This window comes from Lepidochelys kempii, chromosome 3 (genome assembly GCF_965140265.1).
Source record: "Lepidochelys kempii isolate rLepKem1 chromosome 3, rLepKem1.hap2, whole genome shotgun sequence".
In the NCBI taxonomy this organism is placed as follows: Eukaryota; Metazoa; Chordata; order Testudines; family Cheloniidae; genus Lepidochelys; species Lepidochelys kempii.
Genome location: NC_133258.1, coordinates 12,630,416 through 12,639,146, shown reverse-complemented (window position 1 = coordinate 12,639,146; position 8,731 = coordinate 12,630,416).

The following is an 8,731-nucleotide window of genomic DNA, read 5'->3' as shown; positions in this document are numbered from 1 at the left end:
TCATTGGGAGCAGGATTCATAAATGTATTGAGAGCTGATTGAGTTTCAGGAAACCTACCAGCTGTTAAAGAGTAACTACTGAGTCAAATTTAGCCCTTTGCAGAAACAAAGATTTTTTATATAAAATCTAAGACCTGTGCAAAAGTTTCCCTGAGATATTTTTTTTAAAATTCCTGTGGAAACAGTTGTGAAAGAAAAACATTTTCATGCAATGTTTGCAGCTCAGACAAGGCAGGATTATGTTAGAACATGAGAAACTTGAAAATGAAATTCACTAGCCACTGACTATAAGCAAAACAGAAACTCATTCATTGATTTTCATTCCTAAGCTGAGAGAAATACAAAAAATAATGAAATAAATAAGCAAAAATAAACAAAAAGCAAAACCTTAAGAGGTGTTAAGTGACTTGTGCCCAACCCAACTCCCCCAAACTATTGGGAGTTAGAGGTGCTCAGTATTTCTCAGGATTTGGCCCCAGATTTTTTTTAAGATAACAGTATCCCCCTAATGTCAATTTCCTTTTTTAAAATATCTTCAGATTTACCACATTATGAAAGTGTAATGAAATTCAGCTGACAGATAAAAAGAGGCACATTCCCTAGCTCCAAAAAACTTGAATAAATTCATATTAGAACTCCTGGGGGTACGGGTGGGAAACAAGGGGGAAAAATAACATTTTTGCAATTTTTTTCATCAAAGTTTTGAATTATGACCATTTTTGACAAGCTGTACAGCTTGTTCTATAAAATGGTGTGTGTGGGGGAGGGAGACTACAAATACATTCTCAATTTTTTCCCCATTATTTTCAAATGACATTACAAATTTTGAAATACTTTCTACAAAGGCACCAAAGTATCTGTGGTCATGAATTCTGCCCAGACATTGCACTCAATTATAATATTGATCAAATATCTGAGCCAAGAAATAATGCTTACATGACCCTATTTCAAGTAACATGGTGTTCAATATACATTCTAATGTCTCTACAATCTTTACTCTTAAAATACTTACATTTTCTGTTGGAGCTATGGAGGACATTGTCTGTATCTTGGGTTACTGTTCTACCCACTTAACATTAATAGAAATTGTGTGCTGTTTAAACCCCGGCATCCCACACTTATGCCCTATTGTCCACTAGAAGTTCTTAGAAAGGAATCACTTAAGGCTGATCCAAAATGGTTTCAAGTCAATGAGATTCTTTTCATTTGTGGTCTTTCTTATAGCTCAGCTCATACTCCTATTTCTCTTCTTTGCTCCCCTGAAACCCTTTGAATGCAAAACACTTCAAAAGGCTGTTTGGGAACCTAATTGAAGCTCATGTACTCTCTGTGTCTGCTTGTTTGTTCTCAGTCTTTTCAATGGATTTATTTACTTTCTTTGGAGAGGAAAATATTTGTAAGTTCTGTTTAAATGGCTGGAATTTTCAAAGACATTGAGAGAATTAGATGCCAAAATACCTTTGGAATTCAATGGGATTTGAGCAACTAACTCCCTTAGGTTCCTTGAAAATCCCAGGCTAAATTCTTATCCACCCTACCTACACATGCACACAAACGTGTCCCCTCCTTTTCCTTTCTCAGGCCTTATCTATACAGAAAAGTTGCATCAATGTAATTGAACTGATTTAAAATCAGGCTAGTTACACCAGTGCAAACCCCTAATATAGATGCACTGAAATGGGTTTAAAACTTGCTTATGTCAGTTTAGCTTTTTGAGGGTTACCACTTAGGTTTCAAGCTTGCTACCAATGGAAAGCATGCCAATCCCAATTAATGAATTAGATCAGCTTGAATGATGGGCAATGGCTTGAAGTTAGATTCAAAGAAGTATCCAGAATGGTGGGTGTTTATCCAAAGTATATGCAAATATATGTGTACATTTCTGATCTAGAAATTAGGCCTGGAACAAGCTCTCTGATGACATATCCACGAATTCCTCACTCTACTCAGGTTAGAAACATCTTTCTCATGGCTGAAATCCAAGGCAAAAAAAATGAACCACAGGGTTTTTTTAACCCCCCAGAATAGATTTGTAGCTCAAGTTTTGTGTGAATGTTTGTATCAGGTCTTATTTAATTGAACCAGGCCACCCAGCCTTTGACATTTCTGCAGCTCTGTTAGCACCTGCTCTCACTGACAACACTATTAAGAATGCTTTGCACTTATACGGCATCTTCCATCCAAGGTGCTCTATAAAGCTTTATTAAGTAAGCCTCAGAAACCCCAAGAAGTGGTAAGTAAATTAGTATAATTCTCCTTTTGACACAGAGATTAAGGGCCAGATATTACTACTCTTACTTTGGTTCAGTAGCAGCTTACTCTATGAGTAGTCCCGTTGACTAATAGCGATGACCTTACTGATGGAATTAGGGTATTATTCATTGGGAGCAAGGGGATCCAAACCTGGCCCTAAATCACTTGCCCAAGGTCAGCCAGTAAATCAGTGGCAGAACTGAGAATAAAACCCTGTAGTCCACACTTTCAGCCCTTGCTCTAAACACTAGACCTGAGTGTTCTCATGTAGCACCCCATAATGTTATTAAGAGATACAAATGCACATTAAGGAGAGAGTAACGTATTCCCTTTACACAGCAGGTAGAGAGAGAATTAATGGAATTCCTACACACTTGTTGCAGTGAGCCCAGCAGATGAATGGTCATGACTCTACCAGTTAAAGTTCAAAGATCCAGAGAAACTTGTTCTTGATGTTGGAATGCTAGCAAGCAGATTGCTGCAGCTTTAGTACCTACCTCCTTGCAGGTGTCACTCAATTGTTTTGATGGAGTGACACCAAGAATGAATTTGGCCCCTAGCTTTCCCCCCTTCTCCCCATAGGTGAACTCCAAATATCCATTAGGAAAAGACTGTCAGCTCTCCAAACCCGACAAGGCATCCGTTCTTTGAAGATTCTCGTCCATTTTTTGCTAAAAGATATGGCAACCAGACAATGTATAGTCCTCCCAAATCATAGGCTTTTGTGTAAATATTGTCCCTGCTTGTCTCTTCCTTTTGAAATTGACTCACTGGAACAGCTGACACTTGACCAAGGAAATGGCATTTTTATTTCCTGATAGTTCATTGTCTCTGAACGCTTTTTCTAATCATGTTAGACATTTTTGGTCTTACAAATCATCAATCCAAAAGGGCTGATGATTAATTCCCTGAGAATCTGACTTTCTTTTATCCTTCAGAGAGGCAATTCGGCTGCTCTAATTATTTACTTTAAAGGAAGAGAAAAAAACAGTATTAATAGACGATCCAACCTTGCAACACAAAGGAAAATCAATGACAATAATTATACGGGACTGTAATTATAATCATATCCTCTCCTCTGCCCCCATTACAGATTCTACAAGACTCAAAATATAGTTGTTTGGGAGGGAGAAGAATATTATTTCAGTTTTCTTTGCCACGTGAAGGTCACATTGAAAGAACCGACCTTTTTTATTGCTGTTATTTTTTAAAATTTTATTTAATTTGTATGATGAACTCCATTCTGTACAGCAGCTGTTGTGATTGTATTAAATGTGACTGTGCACTTGGTCACAAACAAGCAATGTCCTATTTATTGTTTGGGGATTAGGTTTTCGTGTTCTCCTTCAATTTAATTTTATTTTATTTATAATTCAGTGGTAAAGAACATAATCTTTTATATTTCTATTTCCTATATGACCTATCCGTTTTACATGAGTCTCTTTAGATAACAACCACATTCAACAGAACATATCACGGCAATAAAATCTATGTTGATTTAACCTGATGTCTGGCGCTGGAAAATAATTTCTGCCTATGAAGACAGATTAAAGATTTAACAGTAGGACCATGTGACAGCAACCAGCATTATTATATTATGCACTTATATTGTAGTAGTACCGAGAGGGTTCCCCAGCTAATAATGAGACCCCATTGTGCTAGACATGGTACATACATGCAGTAAAAGACAACACTTGCCTTGAAAAGCTGACAATCTAGATAGATGAAGCAGACAAAGTGCAGGTGAGAGAATGGAAGTATCATATGCCCATTTTACAGATGGAAAACTGAGGGCCAGAGAGATTAAGCAATTTGCTCATGGTTATGTAAGAAGTCTGTGATAATACCAAGAGCTGAACTTAGATCTCGTGAGTCCCAAGCCAGTGCCTTAGGGCCATGACTATCCTTTGTCTATGGCAGAATCTCAGAAGGTCTGAAATTCAAATTCTGTTTTGGGTGGTAATCAAAAGGAAGGATTAGTAATGGGCACAAACTGCAAAACTCCAGTTCGGATTCAGGTCCAGTGTTCTGGGAAGCATTCAGATCCAGCATTGGCATTCTTCCCATTATAGAAATAAGGAGTAGCCACAAAAGTTTGTTTCTAGATTTAAATCCCAACTTCTTGGACGTTTTAGTTAAGCTTAACTCTAGCTCAGATGTTTATCTTAATTATTCAGAGCACTTGGGTCTGCAAAGTTTTGTTGGATATCTCACAAGGAAAGGCTTTCCATTGCCTGGACATAGTGTTTCTAGCCTGGTTGGGAACATGGTATGAACTATCTTTTCTGCAGTGTTTCAGTACTTCCAGCAGTGGCCATGTGGAGGTGCATAAAAATGAAAGACAATAAGGAAATTTCAAGTTTCAGAATTGTCAAAAGTTATGTCTTCAGGTCATGTCTTGCAGGTGCCTCACTTACCTCATATGTTATTCTCTGGGTGACAACAATCCTGTGGTCTGATTCTGGGATATGCGGTACAGCTCTCCAGCTGTGTCTCTTAGCAAGTCCACCTCACTCCAGGAATATAAAGCAGTCCAAACAAAAAGAAAATACTTCTGCAGCCCTCAAATGTTTGGGCCCCCTTCCTTGCATAAGGGAGAGGGAAGCAGGCTTTCAGGCCTCCTCAGTTCCCACACTTTTGTGTAGCAGGGAAGGAGAGGCCCCAGGGGTGGTGCAGCTGGAGAGCACCCTGTCCTCGCCCAGCAGCTGTAGCTTCTGTCCCAAGGGGTTAGGCCCAGCTCCCCACTCCAAGCATTGCGATTCTGTGCGCTAGGTTGCAACGCCACTCAGGATTGGTGCATTTGCTCCATCTATAGAAGGGTGGACACACCAAACATGAGTGACAGTGTGACTCCAGAAACTAGGTCACAACGACAATCAAATTTGGCCCCTCTATCCCTCTATCTCCTTCTGTGGAGAGGCAGACCCGCCAAGCCTGGGGGGCAGTGACCTTGTGGGCAACGACTGGAGCGGGAAGCCAGGCTCACAGGAGACACTGTTGTGCAGGTCACAGACTTTACTAAGGTTTCAGAGGAACAGCCGTGTTAGTCTGTATTCGCAAAAAGAAAAGGAGTACTTGTGGCACCTTAGAGACTAACCAATTTATTTGAGCATAAGCTTTTGCGAGCTACAGCTCACTTCATCGGATGCATACTGTGGAAAGTGTAGAAGATCTTTTTATACACACAAAGCATGAAAAAATACCTCCTCCCAGCCCACTCTCCTGCTGGTAATAGCTTATCTAAAGTGATCACTCTCCTTACAATTTATTAAAATTCACAATTACCATGAACACCATGACTTCTGTGCCAAAATCATAGCCTTGCTAATGAATGATGAATATTATGATTCACTGGGAAATACCACTTCTGTAGTCTAACTGCTTTTCTCCATGATCAGTTCTGTGAGTCCCTGCCCTTTGGTATGTACCAGAGACTCAGGGAGATCAGTGGGAAATTCATTGCTGGTGTGAGTTCAATGCAGTTACACCAGGGATGAGCTCAGCTCATTAATTTCACATTGGGGTGTAAGTCATCCTCCCTATCTACAGGAAAACAAGAACAACAAGAGAGATTTGCAGGCAAATTTGCAAAGCGCATGTTCACTTTTACATGCATTAAATGCCAATGTACAGAAATAACCTCTGATTTGTACACATGTGCCTGTTTGTGCGTGTGCAAAGTAGAAGGGGAGGGGTCATCCATCTGCATCATAATTGGCCTCTGAGCAAACAAGGTGCATACAAATATGTGCATTCTGCTTTCTAGCGGCTAATTCTAGCGGCTGGTTTCTGGGGGCCTGATCCAAAGCCCAGTGAAGCTAAGGGGAGTCTTTGATATGACATGATGGAAGCCACCAGAATAACACATGAAAATGTTTTGTCATGGACCAGCAGCAGCATCAAAGTGCAGAGCACATATGAGGCCTTAGACCAGATAAGTAATAAAACGCAACAGGGAACCTGATCCTATGAAAAGCACCCTCAACTCCCAATCTAATGGGCATTCAGGATGATCAGACATTATCAGGATTGAGCCAAGCAGATATAAGGTAAAATCCTGCCCCCATGAAAATCAATGGCAAAACTCCCATTGCCTTCAGTGGGGCAAATATTTCACCCACAATGTACAGAGATATCAACACAGTTCGGGAACCTAGCTAGGCTCGAGGCCTATGGTTTTGTGATGTACCTATCTTTGAATTGGTGATATACCACGAGTGGAGACATCCCCTCCAGATTCCTGAACACTCCTTTGAAAGAACCAAAGAAAAGACTGGCCCAAGATCATCCATCCCAGATTACAGCCTCTGCCCAGGGTGTGATGGGACAATACTTTGGCAGCTCAGCGAGCTGTGTGTGACTGCACAGTCTGTGCAGACATGATCAATGAATCTCTTAGCTAAGTACATTAACATTAAATATCATTACAGCCTATCACTACTGAGTCCCAGGGCTTTCATTTAAGGCCCGTCCATTAACTGGGAATATAACAATCTCATCACTGAAGTAGCTCCTCTTTTCTATTTAATGTTTCAATGTATAGTTTTCATGTCCTAGACAGCATTGGGGGAGGGATAGCTCAGTGGTTTGAGCATTGGCCTGCTAAACTCAGGGTTGTGAGCTCAATCCTTGATGGGGCCGTTTAGGACTCTGGGCCAAAAATTGGGGATTGGTCCTGCTTTGAGCAGGGGGTTGGACTAGATCAGTGGTCTCCAAACTTTTTGGCTCACGCACCCCCAGGGTGAAGACCGGAAGACCTGCGTGCCGCAGACAGGAAAAGACCGGAAAACCTGCCGCAGGTGTGCTGCCAACAGAACAGGACCAGAAGACCCGCCAAGGCGCGCTGCTGGAGGGAAACACCAGCCGTGGACGTGCAGAGCTGCCGCCAAAGAAAAGAAAATGGCGGAGTGCCATCTGGCAGTGCTCCTGCTGCCGCGCACCCCCTGGGATCATCTTGTGCACCCCACCCCAGTTTGGAGACTACTGGACCAGACGACCTCCTGAAGTCCCTTCCAACCCTGATATTCTATGATCCACTTGCCCAACAGCAGGCCTACATGGTGGCCCCTGCATGAAAGAAAGAGCTTAACTTTGCTTTCCTGTTCAGCATAAACTAAATTATGACTGGTGTTGTGTGTTCCAAAGGAGGGTCCTCCTCTTTTTAAAGCAGACTATTTTTCCATTTCATGGAGCACTCCCAGGCAGGGGCATCATTTGCTATGGAGAAAGGGGGCAGTTACCTCCCTTCCACTCCCAATCTTAGTTTGTGTCCCCTTCCCCACCGACTTTTCAGAGGTCTGTGTGCTCCATTATGTCTTCTATTTCCCCAGCTCCCTCAACGTTGCAGGATATAATATAGTCACATTTAACGTCCCCCATGCTGACAGCTCCCACACCTCCCTGAGAATTTTTCTGAAACGATGGCCCTGCTCCCAGAGTATGAATGTCAGCAACACTGGATTCAATGGCTCAAATCACACATACTCTTATTAATTTTCTAACACTGACATAACTGAAGGGGGAGCAGAATCATGGCGAGACACACAGGTGGGGCAATAACTCTGACCCAGCTCAAATGCCAGGGGCTGGGATATAGTTTAATATCTGTGTCATGTGATTGGCATCAATATTCGCTGACTCTAGCAGCTAGCGTTAAAACGAATCCCCTCCCTCCTCCCCAGTTTTCAATACTACTTCTATTATGAATTAAAACATAAAAGTCATCCTGTGCACAAGGGGGCAGCAGGGAATTTGGATGTAGCAGGACAAGACTTTTTGAAATAGGCCAGAATGACTTTCCCTGAAAAATGAAGACATTAAACCTCTCTTCAAACTGTTCTATTAGAGCAAGGCAATTGGAGGAGCGGGCAGAGCAGATAGCAGAAGATTGGGTAATTTTTTTTTAAATAAAGTATTTATTTGAAGCTGTAATAGGGCTGTTAAACAAAAGGCCACATTGGGAATAATTAGAAAGGGCGTGCCTCAGTGAGAACCCCCATGCAGCATTGTGACTGACTCAGCCAGAATTCCTTGATGAGGCTGTCAGGAAGTGCACACAAGATGGGTGCTCCTAGATTTTAAAGCCAAACGAGACCATTATGATCATCTCGTCTGACTTACTGCAAAACACGTGCCACAAATTTCACCAAGTGGTTCCTGCTTCAAGCCCATCATTTTTGGTTGAGCTAGAACATATTTTTTCAAAAGGTATCCAATTTTGATTTAAAGACTTCAAGTTTTGGAGAAAATCCATCACAACCCTAGGTACATTTTTTCCAAAGGTTAATTATCCTCACTGTAAAATATTTGCACATCATTTCTAGTATGAATTTGTCCAGCTTCAGCTTCTAGCCTTTGGATCTTTCTGTGGCTTTGTCTATTAGATTCAAGAGCTCTCTACTGTCAGAAATCTCTTCCCTGTGTAGCTGCTTATGTTCCATGACCAAGTCACCTCTTAACCTTCCCTTTACCGAGCTAA